The 20,000-nt window shown below is 42.9% G+C and overlaps 1 protein-coding gene across 1 annotated transcript in view; it reads left to right on the top strand.

The window, feature by feature from the left end:
* Positions 1-6,225: 6,225 nt before the first annotated feature.
* The window catches only part of ppp2r3a (protein phosphatase 2, regulatory subunit B'', alpha), a 35,554-nt gene continuing 21,779 nt past the window's right edge, over positions 6,226-20,000 (top strand). The window contains exon 1 of the mRNA XM_029116695.2: positions 6,226-6,479. The gene's annotated coding sequence lies outside the window, so the exon portion shown is untranslated. The remainder of the gene's footprint in view (positions 6,480-20,000) is intronic.

Here is a 20,000-nt window from a genome sequence, read left to right as displayed (position 1 = left end):
TGTTTGCGTGTGTGAGGAACAGCAGCACAGGCCTGAATCAGATTGTGGTTGATCGGTCGGTTTAATTTCTCTCCCAGAAGTGTGAACCTTTTAACTCCTCCTTGTGTGTGTTTAAGTATGCTTCTTGCTCAATCACTGGCTAGCTGCTCAGTTTTCTGTGTGTTCTTTTCAGGACTAAAATTCACCAAAATACGTGTTAACTAGAGTCAGTTTAGCTCCCATAGCTAATACCACACACACTAATGGGTGGATATTGGATATTTGCCAAACTAACTGACAAATTAACTCACTCTGTTGTGTCTACTTTTCAGTACCATTATTCACCTAAACATGCGAAAAGACGGGTTTTGCAAGTGCTGACTTTAAAAATGGCTTTTGTAGGTTTATGGGTTTGATTTATGGTTTGGGTTTAGATTAGAGTTAGGGTTATGATTAGGTTTAGGCATTAAAGTAGGTTTTTGAGGTTACAATTGAAAATACAACATTTGTATTGAAAGTTGGAATTGTAGGGAGACATATTAATAGAATACATAAGAGTGAAGGCTGTTGCCCTCGGATTTCTGTCAGGGAGCCACGTACAGTGGGGAGAACAAGTATTTGATACACTGCCGATTTTGCAGGTTGTCCTACTCACAAAGCATGTAGAGGTCTGTAATTTTTATCAAAGGTACTCTTCAACTGTGAGAGACGGAATCTAAAAAAAAGAATCCAGAAAATCACATTGTACGATTTTTAAGTAATTAATTTGCATTTTATTGCATAACATAAGTATTTGATCACCTATCAACTAGTAAGAATTCTGGCTCTCACAGACCTGTTAGTTTCTCTTTAAGAATTCCTCCTGTTCTCCACTCATTACCTGTATTAACTGCACCTGTTTGAACTCGTTACCTGTATAAAAGACACCTATCCACGCACTCAATCAAACAGACTCCAACCTCTTCACAATGGCCAAGACCAGAGACCAGAGACCAGAGACCAGAGACCAGAGACCAGAGACCAGAGACCAGAGACCAGAGACCAGAGACCAGAGACCAGAGACCAGAGACCAGAGACCAGAGACCAGAGACCAGTGTAAGGACATCAGGGATACAATTGTAGATCTGCACAAGGCTGGGATGGGCTACAAGACAATAGCTAAGCAGCTTGATGAGAAGGCAACAACTGTTAGCGCAATTATTAGAAAATGGAAGACGTTCAAGATGACGGTCAATCTCCCTCGGCCTGGTGCTCCATGCAAGATCTCACCTCGTGGGGCATCAATGATCATGAGGATGGTGAGGGATCAGCCCAGAACTACACGGCAGGACCTGGTCAATGACCTGAAGAGAGCTGGGACCACAGTCTCAAAGAAAACCATTAGTAACACACTACGCTGTCATGGATTAAAATCCTGCAGCACACACAAGGTCCCCCCTGCTCAAGCCTGCGCATGTTCAGTCCCGTCTGAAGTTTGCCAATGACCATCTGGGTGATCCAGAGTAAGAATGGGAGAAGCTCATGTGGTCTGATGAGACAAAAATAGAGCTTTTTGGTCCAAACTCCACTCGCCGTGTTTGGAAGAAGGATGAGTACAACTCCAAGAACACCATCCCAACCGTGAAGCATGGAGGTGGAAACATCATTCTTTGGGGATGCTTTTCTGCAAAGGGGACAGGGCGACTGCACCGGACTGAGGGGAGGATGGATGGGGCCATGTATCTTGGCCATCCTTCCCTCAGTAAGAGCATTGAAGATGGGTCGTGGCTGGGTCTTCCAGCATGACAACGACCTGAAACACATAGCCAGGGCAACTAAGGAGTGGCTCCGTAAGAAGCATCTCAAGGTCCTGGAGTGGCCTAGCTCGTCTCCAGACCTGAACCCAATAGAAAGTCTGAAAGTCTGTATTGCCCAGTGACAGCCCCGAAACCTGAAGGATCTGGAAAAAGTCTGTATGGAGGAGTGGGCCAAAATCCCTGCTGCAGTGTGTGCAAACCTGGTGAAGAACTACAGGAAACAAATGATCTCTGTAATTGCAAACAAAGGTTTCTGTACCAAATATTGAGTCCTGCTTTTCTGATGTATCAAATACTTATGTCATGCAATAAAATGCAAATGAATAAAAAATCATACAATGTGATTTTCTGGATTATTTTTTTTTGATTCCATCACTCACAGTTGAAGTGTACCTATGATAATAATTACAGACGTCTACATGCTTTGTAAGTAGGGAAAACCTGCAAAATCGGCAGTGTATCAAATACTTGTTCTCCCCACTGTATGTGCCTGGAGCCAGGAGTGTTACTACTCCGCACCAAAAGGAAAAATCAAGAAAAGTCTGAGAACTTGGTGTGAACGTCTATGTGAAACTCTGCAATGGATAAACATGTGTCATTCACTCATGTTTGCCCAGGTAGGGCCTGTCAGTCTGCCTCCAGTACTACATAAACATACGTTGGTGGATACTGGATATTGCATCAGTCTGCCCCATGAGACCATGGCAGGGGAAAGGGAAGTGAAGGGAGTTTTCTAATTTTGTCCATGGTCTTCAGTCTCAATGGCCCTCTGGATCGCATGGGTGATGTCACCGTCCACACACACATACACACACACATCTTATCCTGTACTGCGCTTGGGGCAGAAAGAGCAAGCCACGCTCATCCACACACCTGTTTGTTAATTTTATTAGACACTGGGAAAAAAAATCCTTGTGCTCTGGATTTTCCAACATTCAATGTTTTACGGCCACAGGAAAGGGAGAGAATTGGGGCAGGCTTGTAGTCTTATGGGTTTAGGGTTAGCAGGGCTGGATTAAGAAATCATGGACCCTGAGACTCAAACGTTTTTCAAGGGCTCCATACAAGCTTAGGTCCAGGGAATTTTGCCCCTGTAAGCCCTTGCATTAGTCAGGCCCTTCGGATAAGGAATCAGCAATTCATGGTCTATCATAGTCCAAAACCTGTATGCGGACACAGAGCTGGGTTCTAGAACATTGGCCTGTGGGCTTTGGAACTTTTTCAAGTTCTTTGTGCCGCTGAAGCTATGGAAACATTGGCACAAAATGTAAGTTATGTACTAGAGCTTAATAGGTTAGGAAATGTAGGGGAGGCGCATGTTCAGTTTTATAGGATCCCCATTAACTATTACACCTGTAGACACTAATCTTCCTTGGTTCCACATAAAACATCAAACGCATGACAGAGTACGGAACAGTTCAGACGAAAACTGTCAGTGGCTGTGACCCCATGAATGGTGCTTTTGGGGCCACGTTTCTATGTTGTGAATGGAATGTCTGACCATCTCGCATCTGCATCTATGGACAATGGTTTAGACTTAAGAGGTGGGGCCACCTGCTTTTTGTGAGTCAAATTCTAAGTCCTGAAATTTGAAACAAAGACTGTTGTATTTTACTCTTTCACCGTCAAGCACACAATCTTCTGTCTGCCTTGACCTCTTTCTTCCTCTCACTACAACCAACGCCCTGTCTCCCATGAGCCTCTTGGCTCCTTAATGTAATCCTGATGTTCTGTATCCACACATCCCATTCTCTCTCCTCCCTCTTCAAAGAGCCCCCACCAACTAAAACCCTCAGATAGACTGTCAAATTGACTTTCACACCCTTTCCCCACTTACAGACACACCCACCATTCCTTATCATGGCCCTCTGTCTTCTTCCCCCCTCCCAAACTGTTGTCGTGGTGACGTTGACGAGAGGCAGCTGTTGTCGAGGCTATGAGTGTAACACAGGAAGCAGATCCCCCAAGTTTATTTGAACTCAAAACTTTGTTGTTGTAAATGTTTACGGACAACAGTGATATTTAAGCTGGTAAATACTGACTGGCAGGGAGCTAATGAAACAAACAAATTAACAGGATAACTAATTAACTGATTATCCTACTGACCAATAAACAGACAGATATGACTGTGAGGAAGAGGAAAGAGAGTGGGAATGGGATTGAGAGAGAGAGAGATGGAGTTACAATGATACAGAGAGAGAGATGTTTACGCAACTGGTATTATATCTCTCTGTTTAATGTAACCATTCGTATTTAACAAGGATCTCCCTCTAGGGACTACACATGCTCACATACACCCTCCAGGAGCTGTGCTTGTGTGTGTCCTGGTCGTCCTTGCCCATCTGTGTCTTTGTGTGTTGCTGTGTTTCATCCATTGCTTTCAGCAGCAGCTGAGAAACACAAGCTGAATCCCTAAGGCTGGGGCTCAGTGTCACACACATACACACACACACAGAGAGAGAGGTCCCTGGGAAAGGGGAGAGTAGGAATTCAGCAAATAGACTTGGCTGATCAGCTAAGACATGGATGATTGTCTGAAAACATGGATGATTGTCTGAAGACTTGGGTGATTGTCTGAAGACCAGGATGATTGTTCTGAAGACATGAGTGATTGTCTAAAGACCTGGGTGATTGTCTAATGATCTGGATGATTGTCTTAAGACCTGGGTGATTGTCTAAAGACTTGGATGATTGTCTGAAGACCTGGGTGATTGTGGGTGTTGTGGCATTTCAGAATGTTCGTGTCTGACGCCACAAATCAGATTCCCAGGGGCCCATGGCAGAATATTTCAGATTTTATATTTTATATTTTTGTTGTTATTACAAACACATTTTTATTTACATGTCTTTATAATTATATATTTAAGCAATACCATATGTTTCTGAATGTCATAACAACTGTTCTGTGTAACTGATCCCATTCATGCAGTTTTGGTTGCATTGTTCGTATGGACCGTTACGAGTAGACAAAATGTTAATTGATTGCCAAGAGGAGCAACTTAAATGGATTGTATGACAGATGAAAACATAAATACTGGTTATGATTTATTCATATTTATCAGAATAATCTGGACCTGGAGAAGACTGATTCATAGTTATCAGAATAATCTGGACCAGGAGAAGACTGATTCATAGTTATCAGAATCATCTGGACCAGGAGAAGATTGATTCATAGTTATCCGAATCATCTGGACCAGGAGAAGACTGATACATAGTTATCAGAATCATCTGGACCTGGAGAAGACTGATTCATAGTTATCAGAATCATCTGGACCAAGAGAAGACTGATACATAGTTATCAGAATCATCTGGACCTGGAGAAGACTGATACATTGTTATCAGAATAATCTGGACTAGGTCAAGACTGTTCCATTGTTATCTGAAAATATCTGGTTTAGGTGAAAGTTATCAGGTTAGTTTCTGTGTTATTAGATCTGTTTTAATAAAGGTATACAGGCTCACCTAATTGAGTCTCACACACACACACACATAGTACACACACAGGGACACATGGACACACTGTACACACTCAAAGATACATACATCCTGTCTCATGTGATGTGCGTTGTGTCAACTGATTTGGTTGTAGGCGTCACATTCCAGCTGGGATTTGGAGGATCTAAGGTGTGTTGATATCAAAGGTCTGTAATACACGTTCATGTGTACTTGTGCAGACCAGATGTCCCCACAAAGACAGAAAAGCCTGAAAAAATCTATCCCCACAAGATTTTGGTTATGGATAAATTAGGTTTAGGCATAACAACCTATGAATATTCCTTTTGACAAACCTGAGCTGGTTGACATAGTAACAGAGAGGTCTACCAGGATGGTTTCCACAGTAACACAGACATCATGTGCAATCAGATGTTCATTTCAGGTTGATGATGAGATTCAAATATAGGTTTGAATGGTCACACATGAGGATGCTGTATGATTGCTTATCAGCAAGTCTGAGCAAAGTTTCTTTACCTAACATTCCAATCCATGCGACTCCTTGTCATTGGCATAGAGTGCATGGACTGGAATGTATTAACCTCAAGAGACTGGAACTCCGGCTAACAGCCCCTGTGCCATATAAACGCATGCATGCAGTGGGCCAAATACAATAAGATAATATGAAGTAAATTGTAGCTAGATACATACTGCATAAAAAGAAACGTTTACCTCAGCTGTCATAGTCTGACTTGCTTATTGCAGGAATGTATTACAGTAGTATAGGCTATTCAATGTGTTTATTAGTGTGTGTGTGTGTGTGTGTCTGTCTGTTTCTCTCCCTGTCTGTCTCTCTCTCTCTCTCTCTCTCTCACCCTCTCTCTCACCATCTCTCTGTCTGTCTCTTTCTCTCAGTCTCTGTCTACGCTCGATGCACGTGCTTGTATACAGACAAATTCCCGCCCCAGTTCGCTCACGGGAACCACCCCGCACGCTGCTCATTATCTGCGCTCCCCCTCTCCCTCGCTCCCTCTCTCGAACGCACACACTCAGACACACACACACACACACACACACCATCCTGAACAGCTCGATCGCCCCTCTCGCTTGCTCTACCGAAAACATTAAGTCACGTTTTGTTATCCTCCGGTGGAACCGCAGAGCGAAACGCTTTCAGAATTCTGCGCATTGTAAACCTGTGTAATTGAATACCACCGGTATTAACGGAGAACGCGAGAGGAACAAGATAGAGACAACGGAAGAAACGAAGAGGTACGTGTGTTATTGTGGTCTTTTCGGTACTTGTGGAGTTTTACAATTTCTCTGTCTCGCTCTCTCGCGCCTATAATAAATCGCAGCGTACTGTGTATTTGAGAACCAACAGGAGAGGTTGTGTGTGTGTGTGTGTGTGTGTGTGTTTTGCAAGTTCGTTTCTGTTGGTAGTTATGTCCAGGCTCAAAGTTGGTTGTAGGCAGAGAAGGTTTTGGCTTCAGGCTACTAATGAAAAACCACTGTAGTTGGTGTGTGGGTGTGAGAGTTTGTATTGCCTTGAGTGCTGTGTGGTTTGTTTTTTGATTTACAAGCATTGATAGTGCTGGATCATTGAGTTGGGCTGGGTGGAGAGACCTCAGCTAAAAAAAAATGTTTTGAAACGGCTTGATACCTGAACATGTCCACACACTTCCGTTTCTATTATTTTCTTTCCTTGACTTTGGGTGGGGGGGGGGTTCCGTGACAGTCACATTTGATGCCCCAGAACATGCTAGACTACTCATTAATGGGTGACTCTTAATAGGCTAAGGGCATTATCAAACGTTCCCTAAAAATAGACAAGCAATTCATGACAATATCGTTGTGGTTGTTGACATTCATAAGCAGTGACAATGTCTTATTAATGAGTTATACATGTGTCATTAATTCCTTTTTAGGTACCCTTTATGTGACTGACCATTGAGACTTTAATGCAATTGAAAGCCACAAATAAAAATATCTCTCCAGAGATTTGTATAGAGCCCTGTTGCCAACCGCAGGCTATGGGTTTTTCTTTACAACACAATATATACAGACAGGGGATATTCTGTTCTCAAAGTGCCCGCTCTGAGATGAACGGTTCAGTGATCAGTCGTGTCTGTCAAGTCATACCAAAATTATGTAAAAAAGAAGTAAACCGATGCTTTGGCAGTCACCATAAACCAGGAGTTGGACTGGAGGTTAACCTAGGCTCACATCGCTTTCCAACATCCTGTCTCAGTAAAAGCCTGTTTCTGAGGTTAGGCTTGAAAGCCGATAAACAAGCGTCCTGTCCAGGGGGTATACATCAAGCTGGGGATAGGTTTCTACAGTTCTGGCTCAGACAAGGCTATTTACTTATTTAGAAAGAATGTAGCAGATAGAAATGTGACGAATAGAGTTGACACGATGCCCTCTGTAACGGAGGTGCTTCTGTGTCACCCTGTGATATCCTGTGATATCCTTAGTTCCTGGAGGGCGGAGTCAGTCTCAGGGTCTCCCCTCTGGAATTCTCCCAGAATAGGCCTGGAACAAACAAATACACACACACTGACGTGTACACGTTCATTAAGACACACACAAACACACACACGAACACAAACCAAGGCACAAAGAGACATGTACACATATTTCTGGATTTTGACATATAGTTCTGTGAGTGGACGTGGCTTTGTGGTGTTTGTGTGTGTGTGTGTGTGTGTGTGTGTGTAGCAGAAATCTGGGTAGGCTGTAATTCGACCCTGCCTGGACAGCCTGACGCTTGGACGGCCACAGACACCACTCTGGCATGGCTGTAGTGTGTGCGTGTGTATGTGTGTGTGTGGTAAAAACACACAATTGCACAGACTCAGCCAGACCATGGAGGCAGGCCAGCAGACAGGCAGGGAAGGAGACCGGGGTTGTCATTCCTGTGTCATACACTGTTAAATAATGCAAATATAAGACAGCAATGTGTGTTGTCCAATCAGCTTTTCTAATTATGACGGGTTAGCAAACCACACGCAGCATTGGATGTAATCCGTTGGGGTTAATGATGACCACGAAACCCACACATCAGCTGTCCCTGGACAGGCTGGCAGGCTAAGTAAATGTTTACCTCAGTGACTAGGTAGCTAGCAAACATTCATACACAATAATACCCAAGTCAGAATCAGCACGTGAAGTAGTTATATAGTTGCCCAAATAGTTTTCACCAAACATGGTGTCTGGTTTTGCGGCCCAACAACTCCACCTTTGACTCATCTGTCCGGGGGCACATTGTTTCAGTCGTGTTTGTCTTTACGCAGGTGTTGTCTGGCAAATGTCGGTCGTGTCTTGATTTTATTTTTTGTGAGCAGAGGCTTTTTCCTGCCTGACCTCCCATGTTGACCGAGTTTGTGCAGTCTTTCTAAAAGTTGACTCATGCATTTCGACATTGTGGCGAGACAGGCCTGTAGGTGCCTTTGCTTGGGGCTCTTGAGCATCTCTTGGGAAGCTTTTGGGCTGAATTTGGTGGCACAATCCTGGCCTATATAGATTGTCAGTGGGTTTGGAATGAGTTTTTTAGATTATCCGTTTTGACAAATAAATATTTACTTTTAATTGCTTGGAATGACTTTATAACTCATTTATGACCCATGGGCATCTATAAACTTTCATCTGAGGGCCTCAGGTAGGTTTTGTGACATGATGTGTTGCCACCAATTTGGTTAAGACCAAATCAGATTACGTTTCTAATCTTCATGGAAGGCTGGACTATACCAAGTTACCCTTCAGTGATTTTATAATTATAAATGTAGAGGTATACTAACTTTTGTTTGCAGAAGAACATATAATTTCTGTTTATTTTAATTGCACCAAAGGTTTCCATTGAAGAAAAAAAAAATATATTCGTATTCACATGACCGTGAAACGTGACTCGAAGATCTTTCATTGTAAATAATGATTGTGGATAATATCAGACATGGTTGCATTAACAGTACACAGAATTAATTATGTGTAATGACCAATGCAGGAGATTTGTCCCTGAGATTAAGTCGAGAAGTTCTGCTGTTTTCCCGGGAACACATAACTGTACGCAACTGTTTTGTGATATGTGTTATGGGATCCAGATTCTCACAGTATATGTGTTTCTTTTCACATACGGTTGCTGGTTTGGGGGGGTGTGTGGGGCTGTGCCTGTTTGTGTCTTAGCTGGAGAGTGTCTATTTCAGCCGTAGGTGATGGAAGACAGCAAGACTCACAAAGTAATGGGTGATTCATTGACGAAGCAGTTCTAAAGAGGGTGTTTAGGGTGTGAGTTCTTAATGAAGCAGGCCTAAAGACGATGTTTTAGGGTGTGAGAGACGTAATTAGTGAGAGAACAAGGGAAAGTGGACACACACCCTCGGTTCAAGTCAGGACAACTCTGATCAGTCGAGTACTTCTGTGTGGCGTGCGTGCGTGCGTGAGTGCGTGCGTGCTTGTGTGATAAGAGCTTTCCAGTGTGGACTTTCCCCTGTGCCAACAGAGTGTATTGAGCCTTGTGGTGTACGTGCCTGGAGATGTGTTACAGTAACAATTGACAACAAAACAAGCAGAAGACAGAGGTAGGGAAAGGTAGAGAGAGGTAAATGGAGGGATGGGGAGAGGGAGAGAGAGATTAAAGGAGATGAGAGTCACGTTGTAAAGCTTTCTTTTTTAATGGGTAACTGGTGGTGTGCCACTTTTAACACAGACAAAACAAGAAATAATACTTAGTATGCTGAACGGAAGGACAAAACTATGGGGAAGATGCAAACAAAGAAATATAGTAATTCAACAAAAATGGACACAACTTAAAACAAAAAGGACACCACAAACCCCCCCCCCCCCCAAAAAAAATAAAGCAGTTGGTCATTTTGATTCATAGATTTCCCATGGACTTCATTGACTGGGCTCATTGTCGCTGTGACAGCACTGGGATCTGTGGCCTCTGGAATGTGTGTGTGTGTGTGTCTTTGCGTGTGTGTAATAGCTGATCTCAGAGTGGCCGATTCTCCACCGTACACTGGCTCTCTTTGTCCGGCTGACACACACAGCCACACACACACACCATCCTGGATGCAGCATTCCTTCCACGGAGGCAGAAGATGTGAAGATGTGCAGGCAGAGGAGGCAGAGAGAAATACTGTGTGTTACTTCTGAATCATGTGAAGTGTTTCTACAGACGGTGCAGCAGGGTATCGGTTTGAGCAGATGACCTGTAACCGAAGGGTTGCTAGATCGAATCCCAGGGGTGCTGAGGTGGAAAATAAATAAATAATTCCATTACGTCTTTAAGCATGGCGGTTAGCCCTAATTGCTCCCAGGTTGTTTCTGGAAATCAAAACGTGTTGTCAGTCATACTTACTTGGTAAAATAAGGGTTCATTTTTATAACATTACTTTCGATTAAAAAAAATGACAGAAAGAGATGGGTATTAAGAATATCAGTTGGCGTTAATATTTAAACAAACAAACAAAACAGCATTGTGTAGGACACGCCCCTTCTTTGTGCCATCTTCTTAATATGTTTGAATGTATTAGTGGCTAAGGAACAGCATTAATGGGTTTCTTCTTTTTCTTCTTCTTCTCCCGCTGGCTTAAAGTCAGTCAATAATTCTTTATAGAGCTCTTTGAGATTGGTTATGATAAGGAGAAGGGCTTCCGTTTAAATGAAAAAGATTACTGTCTGATATCCAGACACTATTATCACCAGTGGATTGAACACACTGGTACCTTAAGGTCAGAGCTAATGCTGGGATCCATTGCTGAGCTTTCAATCAAAAAGGGGCCATTTATGTCTATAAAGCCTTGCCACATCATGGGAACTGGATTTCCTTCAGGGGTAACCTTCTCCGTAGTTGGCGGGAGAGGGAGACGTGGAGCGTGTGTGTGTGTTGGTATTTGAGGGGCGAGAATGACTTAGCCGACTGACTGACAGACTGTGTGTGTGTGTGTTGCTGTTTTAGTGGTGAATGTGGGCAGACCATACGTCTCTGTAACAGATGGAAATGCTATAAAGATATGATGAAGAGAGAGAGAGTGAGAGAGAGAGAGTGAGAGAAGTGGAGCGTGAAAAAGAGTGAGGACGATGTTTTGTTTATGTTAGTGAGCTTCACAGTTGATCACAATGACCGGTGCTAGCAGAGTTAAGTACTTTTACATATGGGAGGAGGAGGGAGGGAGGAGGAGGGAGGGAGGAGGAGGGAGGGAGGAGGGAGGCCCTCCTCAGGGAAAGGGTGACTTTACTCCCATCCCTCTCCACTGCTTCCTCCATCTCTCCCCCTGTCTACGTTTGGAAGTATATCTCAGCTCTCTTTCTCTTTTCCAGACACACTCTCCCGTCTCTAGACATTCTTACTCTTCTTCAGACAGTTCCAGTACTTAGATTTGTCACCCCTCTTCCCCATCCTCCCCTCCCCTCCCACTTCTGCCCTTCCTCCAGTTGGAAAGTATGTAGTGAGCATCCGAAAGAGAATGCATAAAAGGCATGGATAGAGAGAGAGGGGGGTGTAAATCCAATGTGTCCCAAGGCTGTGTGTGTGTTTTCACTGAATCAAGAACACACACACGCACACAACACAAACACACACACAACACCCACACAACACCCACACAACACACACACAACACAAACACACACACACAACACACAACACAAACACACACACACAACACCCGCACAACACACACACACACAACACACACACACACAGGTCTAAATGGTGGTCAGACTGACTGGCGAAAGCGGCTGTAGAGCTGTAGTCAGAGACCTGGCCCCTACTGTGCTATTTCCTGCCAACGCTACACATAACAGACCCTGTTATGTCCACCCTTCAAAGTGTGTGTGTATGTGTGTGTGCGTGCGTGTGTATGTGTGTGTGTGTGCGCCAGGGGTAAACTGGGAAGGCTGATATCAGTTCCATTCTTTCATCAGTGATGTGATTCTCCAGCTATGCTTCTGATCTCATTCATGTCAAAGATCTGTGTGTAGGTGTGTGTGTGTGTTTAAACAATCAAAGGCATACCTGCACCTGTAGCCAGTAACTCCAGAATCAAAAATGTCAGTCTCCTCTAGATGTTTCTATAGAAGAAAAGGCATTAAGCAGGAGAAAGCAGACTGTATCTGCCTATCATGGTTCTCATGATTATACTGTTGAACGGACAGGGAGAAGCAGCCATTCTGGCCTGCTGAAACGTGTACTTATTGTAAGTGTGTCTTTAGGGTGTGTAAGTGTGTATTTGTGGGTTTAGTGGTCTGAGGTAGGCTGGGGTTTAAATGTGATGGAGTTCTATATGATAGACCGTAGCAAACACCTCAGACACATACATCACACACGCAAGTGCTTGTTTTACTGTTTGTGAAGACCTTTTAGATACCAAAATTCCCATGAAACGTTTTGTTTACAATTACCTAAAAACCCCTTCCTTCACCGTAATGTAAACCTATCCTTTACCATTAACGCCAAACCTAACCCTAATTCTAATCCTGCCCTCAACCCTAAGCCTAAAGTACACATACTATTGTTTATATTCTGCTGTACTGCACACAAAGAATTATGCATGTCTCTGACTCTATCTCTCTGTCTCTCTCAAAGACTCAGACAAGCCACACCCAGTGAGTTATTCAGAGCGGTAAATACTGTGTGTGTCTGTCTAAGACCGACTCTATGGAAAATATGGAATCACAGCTACTGCTTGCCCGGGATCTGTGGAAAACATACTGTAGTGTGTGTGTGTAATTGTGTGCTTAATCCTACCTATGACTGCAGAAAAATGTCTCTAAGGTGTGTTTGTGTGTGTTCCCATCAGGCAGGGAATCATAATGTTCTGGAGCTGTAGGCTTGAGTGAACCTGTAAAACACACCTCTCCTGTCACTCTTCCTCTCGCTTCTTCTCAATTCAGTTTCATTCATTTAAAGGGTTATGTTGGCCTGGTAAACATCTGTTTACACTGACAAAGCAAGTAGAAAATAATAAAATAAAAAAATGATTTTGTTGATACGGTTGTGCTCATTAGTTTGCATACCCTTGCAGAAATTGTACAATTTTGGCATTGATTTTGAAAATATCTGTCTTGTATTTAAGGATAGTGATCATATGAAGCCATTTATTATCACATAGTTGTTTGGCTCCTTTTTAAATCATAATGATAACAGAAATCACCCAAATGGCCCTCATCAAAAGTTTTCATACCCTTGAATGTTTGGCCTTGTTACAGACACACAAGGTGACACACACAGGTGAAAATGGCAATTAAAGGTGAATTTCCCTCACCTGTGGCTTTTAACATTGCAATTAGTGTCTGTGTATAAATAGTCAATGAGTTTGTTAGTTCTCACGTGGAAGCACTGAGCAGGCTAGATACGGAGCCATTGGACTTAAAGATTGGAAAGATGGAAAAGGATATCCAAAGACTTGCAAATGCCGGTCAGTACTGTTCAATCAGTTATTAAGAAATGGCAAATTCGGGGATCTGTTGATACCAAGCTAGAGATTTCAGCCAAAACTGCCAGAAGTATTGTTCAGGATACAAAGAAAAACCCACAGGTAACCTCAGGAGAAATACAGGCTGCTCTGGAAAAAGACTGTGTGGTTGTTTCAAATGCGACATTACTTGAACAAAAATGAGCTGCATGGTTGAGTTGCCAGAAAGAAGCCTTTACTGCGCCGATGCCACTAAAAAGCCTGGTTACAATATGCCTGACAACACCTTGACACGCCTCACAGCTTCTGGCACACTGTAATTTAGAGTGACGAGACCAAAATAGAGCTTTATGGTCACAACCATAAGTGCTATGTTTGGAGAGGGGTCAACAAGGCCTATAGTGAACAGAATACCATCCCCACTGTGAAGCATGGTGGTGGCTCACTGATGTTTTTAGGGTGTGTGAGCTCTGAAGGCACGAGGAATCTTGTGAAATTTGATGGCCAGATAAATGCAGCATGTTATCAGATAATACTTGCAGACAATTTGCATTCTTATGCACGAAAGCTGCGAATGAGACTCTCTTGGACTTTCCAGCATGACAATGACTCTAATCACAAGGGCAAGTTGACCCTCCAGTGGTTACAGCAGAAAAAGGTGAAGGTTCTGGAGTGGCCATCACAGTCTCCTGACCTTAATCTCATCAAGACACTTTGGGGAGATCTCAAACATGCAGTTCACGCAAGACGACCAAAGAGTTTGCGTGACCTGGAGGCATTTTACCAAGACGAATGGGCAGCTATACCACCTGCAAGAATTCGGGGCCTAGTAGACAATTATTACAAAAGACTGCACGCTGTCATTGATGCTAAAGGGGGAAATACACAGCATGCTATGGGTATGCAAACTTTTGAACAGGTATCAGTTAATTTTTTTCTTTGTTCCCATGTTTTGTTTTATGTTGTGCATTTTTTTTTCAACCTACAGTTGAATGTGAATCCCATAAGAAATAAAATACATGTTTTGCCTGCTCACTCATATTTTTTATTTTTTTAAATGGTACATATATTACCAATTTTTCAAGGGTATGCAAACTTTTGAGCACAACTGTATATAAATGAGAATAATGATAAAAGTGGAGGTAAATGAAGTAAACGTTACACACATTTCAGAAGGTTAATATTGTTCTGTTATATTGTCAGGTTTGTAGAGTGTGGTGGCACTGCAAATCGGGTTGTATGAATGACAAAAATAAATCAGACTTGTCCTTTAGGCACCCTTGGTAAAGATGAGCTCAGAAGGCTTTAGAAAGTATTTTTGTTTATCAGCTTTGTGTGGATCTGGAAGAACGCTTTCAATCATTGTCCTGCTGGAAGATCCTACGACAACACAGGTTTAGTCTCCTGGCAGAGGCAGACAGGTTTTTCAGATATGTAGCTATATCTTTTGCTACAGGCAGAACTGGAGGGGTCAGGCAGAACTGGAGAGGTCAGTGGGAAATATGTGTTCAATTGGCAGGAGATTAGGATGTGGCGCTCCTTTTCTGCCTCATTTTGTGGGCCGTGTTCACATAGCTTGTCTTCACTCAGGTTCCAGGTGTTCTTATGGTGGCCTCGTTCCACAGGCTGTGCTCACTGAGTCTGTGCATAGTAGAAGTTCTTCTTCACTTTGTGTCTGCTCTCTCACATTGGTCAGATATTCTGCCACTGTGTACTCTCTGTTCTGGGCAAGGTAGCATTGCAAAAACGATACAAACAATCGATTGTTTTGTAATTGGATTATTTTCGGTGGGTCAAATAGTTCTGTTTTGGTTTGCGCATTATTAGACATGGGTGTGACTGTGTTGCGGCCCTGGGGCTCTCTGTTTGGGTTTGTCAACAGTTTTTTTAGGAGGCTCTTCTCTGTGGTCTTTCTTATGAAAGAATAGCTTTCCTTTAGGTGCATGGGAATTCTCTCTGTCTTTGTTCTGCATTATGCCGTAGTCCTGATTGTGCTTGGGATGGAGTATTTTAGGTTTTGCTTTGTACTTTTAGTGTCTCAACTAGAACTTTGAACTTTAGTGTCTCAACTAGAAATCAGAGAATGATTGGACTGACAGCCCTTTCAGAGTTGTCTCTCAAACCATTCACAACCTTGTTGAAGCTACCTGCGCTGTTGAGGTTCAGACAGTGGCAGGAGTAATTCCTTTTTGCTGAAGGTGTCTCGGTAGAATGTCTGTTCTCGGGTCCTGGCATCTGAACCTTTTTTGGGACACCATTATTTAGTCTGACATCACAGGGTCAGAAGGTTAACCTTATCTTGATATAAATGTTGAAAAACATGTTCTAGCTTGATCTCTGTCTCAACCTTCAGGCCTGATAGAAGACATTTGTGTTTATTGTATTTTAAACTGCACACTTACTGTTTGATTACATTTTCTGTATAATTATTATTTCATTCCCTCCTCTTTCCTACCTCTCCTAACGTCTGTCTCTCTCCTGTTTCCCCTCTTCTCTCTCTCTCTCTCTCCCTCCTCTCTGCTCTGCTTTCTGTTCTGTCTCCCCTCTGTATCCCCACAGTCTCCCCTCTGTCTCCCCCTCTCCGGGTGATGACGGAGGTTTGTGGTTAGAAACCCTAATCTGCATCTCATGTGACCCACTGATGGATGGGAACAGCAGTCACACACACATTCACACACTTATACACGCATATGCACACACACATTCATTCACACACACACACACACACACACACACACACACAGGTTGTTCTCTCCTCTTCCAGACACATGCCCTTATAAGGTCCACTGTTAAATTCTGCTCTTTCACCCATTATAAACACACCACATGCTGATGTGTGTGTGTGTGTAAGTGTGTTTCAGTGTCTGTTTGTGTGTGTGTGTGTGTGTGTTTCTTTGTGTGGAAGTGTGAGTGTGGACTACTATAGCAAGTGGCAACAGAAACCTGTATGTAATTTTCTACGCAAATAATCTACAAGCTTTACATCTTTGGAGTACCAGGCTCGAAAGACTCTGTCCCTGTCCAAAGTCCTCCTGTTTGTGTTGCAGATCCAGACCGTACCTGACGATTCTAGCTGCCACTCTGCTGACCCCCCTCCCCCAACACCGAGTTGTCCCTGTCATTGTCCCTCTGGTCATGCTTCTGACCTGGATTAGGTTTTATAGACTCTGGTCACCCTTCTGAGCCTGGTTCCTCTCTAAATTTCTTCTAAATTTTCGGCCTCTTTCACAGGAACTTTTCCTGGCCACTGTGCTTCGACACTGTTGTTGCTTGCACCTTGGGGTTTCAGACCAGGTGTTTTGTAAAAGCACTGTTACATCTGCTGATGTAAGGTGCTTTATAAATACATTTGATTAATTACAAGCATGCAATTATGCTGCTGTTCAACTGACCTTTCAATTAATGGTACGTACCTGTAGATTCTTGTGTTACTGTATATCTTCTAATATGCCTCATTGGATTAGTGCAGCTATCCTGTCCTGACATCACTCAAGATGAAAAGCTACATTTGACGCAGCATTTCAAATTGAGGTCGTCTGTCAGAGCTTACATTTTTCCATAGTTTGCGTGTGAGTAAGTGTGTGTAATGTCAGATGTTATTATTCTCTAAATTGCCCTTGAGTCATATTCTTCATACAGCCAGTTTATCTGTCTTCTGTGGAAGAATGGCTCTGTGTGTGTATCTGTGTATGTGTGTCTCGGTTTTCAGAATGCACTGGGGATGGAAAAAAAAATCCTGACAAGGATCGTATTGGGAAGGAAAGTAAATTTAACATTGTGGGGACCTCTCACCAGACCCTGCAAGGAAAGATGCTATGTCCGTCTTAGAGCTTAGGTTTAGGGGTACAGGTTACACCTGCGATCCGTGTCAGAATTAGGGTTAGGGTTAAGGTGAGGTTTTTGGGGTTATAGTTACGTTTTAGGTGTAAAGAGTTTTTTTTTTTTATTAGGATAAACTTTTTTTTGTACCTAAAAACATGGACATTCCTTAACGGTGCATGTGTTAGTGTGTTTTTCATGACAAAAATGTAGCAAAATGTGCTGACAAAACAAAAAACCCTAACACACCCAGAAGTTTTTTAAAGCTTTTTTAGGCTTATGGGTTAGGGTTAGTGTAGGGTTAGGTTTAGGGTTAGGGTTAAAAGTTTAGGAAAATAACCCCATAATATATTTTCTTCTTCTCAAGAGTCATGAAAATATAATGTGTATGTATGTTATGTGTGTCTGTATACCCCTATCCCTACTGTTTGTAAGATTAAGCAGCATAAGCGGATAAGAAAATACATTGTCTTGATCTGTCATAATCTCTCTCAATTACATTTTAATTTAAGTACTTTATTGGTTTGAGAAATGTAAACATTTGTAGACAATAAGTATGATATAATAAGTAACAGAAGTCAAATCCCATAAGTTAAATTTAAAAAAACATTAAACACACTACTGAAGGATCAGACATTTCAAGTGTTCTCTATGTTTATAATTATTTTACCCCATTTTCTTCCTCTCTCCACAATAATGTCAATTATGGCCTTGGTCTCATGGGCAACTTGACACTGCGGGGTCTTGCCAAAGATTATTATCCGTTTGTTTTTTCAACCCAGAATCCTTCAGCTGGTACCTGTGTGCTGAAGCTGCACAACTATGCAAACACAATTGAGTTATCAGGCCCCCAGTGCCACAATCCACCTGTCCTCCCTGGGCAGCGCTGTAACAGATTGTGCCCCACAATGCAGGAGGCATTATCAGAATGGCTTAACCAGGATACTACCCCTGGCTACCATGAACCAGTTGTGATGTGAGGCAGCGACTTAGACCAATGCAGTTTGTGTTTCCAAAATCGTTATAAAATTTGCTCTGTAGAGTGTTGTAGGAATGTAAATATAGTTATGGGTTTGTGTCTCTGTGATTTGTCGGGAGGTTGGGAAGTGCAGCTCAGTTTCCACCTTGTGGAAATCTTGTGGTCAGCCTGTCTCCTGTCGAGAGCCATGTCTGCCTTGGGTAAGATTTTGTTCTTCGTATTTTGGGTCAGTTACAGTGCTGAGGTATTCTGCCACTGTGAACTCTCTCTTTAGAGCAAGTTAACATTCCAGTGTGTCAAACTGGTTTTCTTTTGTTTTCTAACCGTTGCACTCCTGGGTCCTGTTGTCCCCTGTGTGTCTCTTTGTCTCTTTCTTCCCCGTTTTGTCTTTCTGTCTCCCTCTCCGTGCGTGGCTGCTGAGACCCACCTTTGTGTTCTCACACTGTCACTGAGGATAATGTGTGTGACATACTGTCGGCAGAGGAAGCGGAGAAGAGAGGGAAAGAGATATTGCAGTCTGCATCATTAAAGGGCTGTGGTCTATCAAATCAGCGGTTGCATCATCAACAGCTGTGTGTGTTTTGTGTGTGAGTGTGTTTCTTTGTTGGGAATCGGTGAGGGGGGAAATAAATAAAGGGTGTCAAAGGCACTCCCACTGAAGCCACGAGGAGGGTCATTCAATCCCTGCTAAACGGGAGGTTACATCTATGCGCTTCAACATTTCACAGAAAGTACATCTTTAATTAGTTTGTCTTGTAGTCGTGTGTGTGTGTGTGTGTGTGGTCCATAGAGCAAAGTTTGTTGATGGCAGGGTCCAAACTGTTTTTCTTTTTTACAGTAACCTATGCTGGTTAGGGAAAACTGTTTTGCGTCTCTGCGCGCAAGTTTGGCTGATTCACAAGATTTGTTTATGGCAAGTACCTCTTCAAAGAATCATGGTGGGAGCTAGATGCATGCCTACCGCTTTTTTTGTCCATAAGTCTGAAATAGGGGGCAGTGTAAAACATATCCTGTGTTCAGAAAATGTAACTGGTTGCGTGTCTCACCAAAGAATTCAGAATGGTTATCGCTGGGCTAAATGCTAAAATTAAGATCCTTACCATCACATCGCATTAGACAACCAGCTCCCCGCTGACCTTGAAATGATGCCTGAATACAATTCAGCTGGATTTGACCAACTGGATGCAGTGTTCTGAATAGGACAGAAGCAACAAAAGGCTAATGGCTACAGCTGTAGGGCCCACTCCAGACAATAACCTACACTAGTTGGCTTATACCTACGTCGCTGCAAGGGGTTTCCCGGCGCTTCCTGTCCCGCTTTCATCCTGCAGGCTCCGTCATTAATAACGGCCCTCTGGCCTGGGGCCAGTAAAAACATGCCAGTCAAGTGGATGAAAGGCACCGGCCAGATTGGGCCAATAACATTTCTCAGGGTATTTCAGTTCAAAATACCCTTAAGAAAAATGTTGAGGACTATGCATTCTACTTGGTAAAGGCTGAATGTGTCTCGTTGATGGGCCAACATAAACAAAGAGCGTGTGAAGCACCATGTGGCTCACGTCATAAAGACCAAGTTAA

This window comes from Esox lucius, chromosome 22 (genome assembly GCF_011004845.1).
Source record: "Esox lucius isolate fEsoLuc1 chromosome 22, fEsoLuc1.pri, whole genome shotgun sequence".
Lineage (NCBI taxonomy): Eukaryota > Metazoa > Chordata > Actinopteri > Esociformes > Esocidae > Esox > Esox lucius.
The sequence above is the reverse complement of the archived record's forward strand: the minus strand, read 5'-3'. Positions and strand labels throughout refer to the sequence as shown.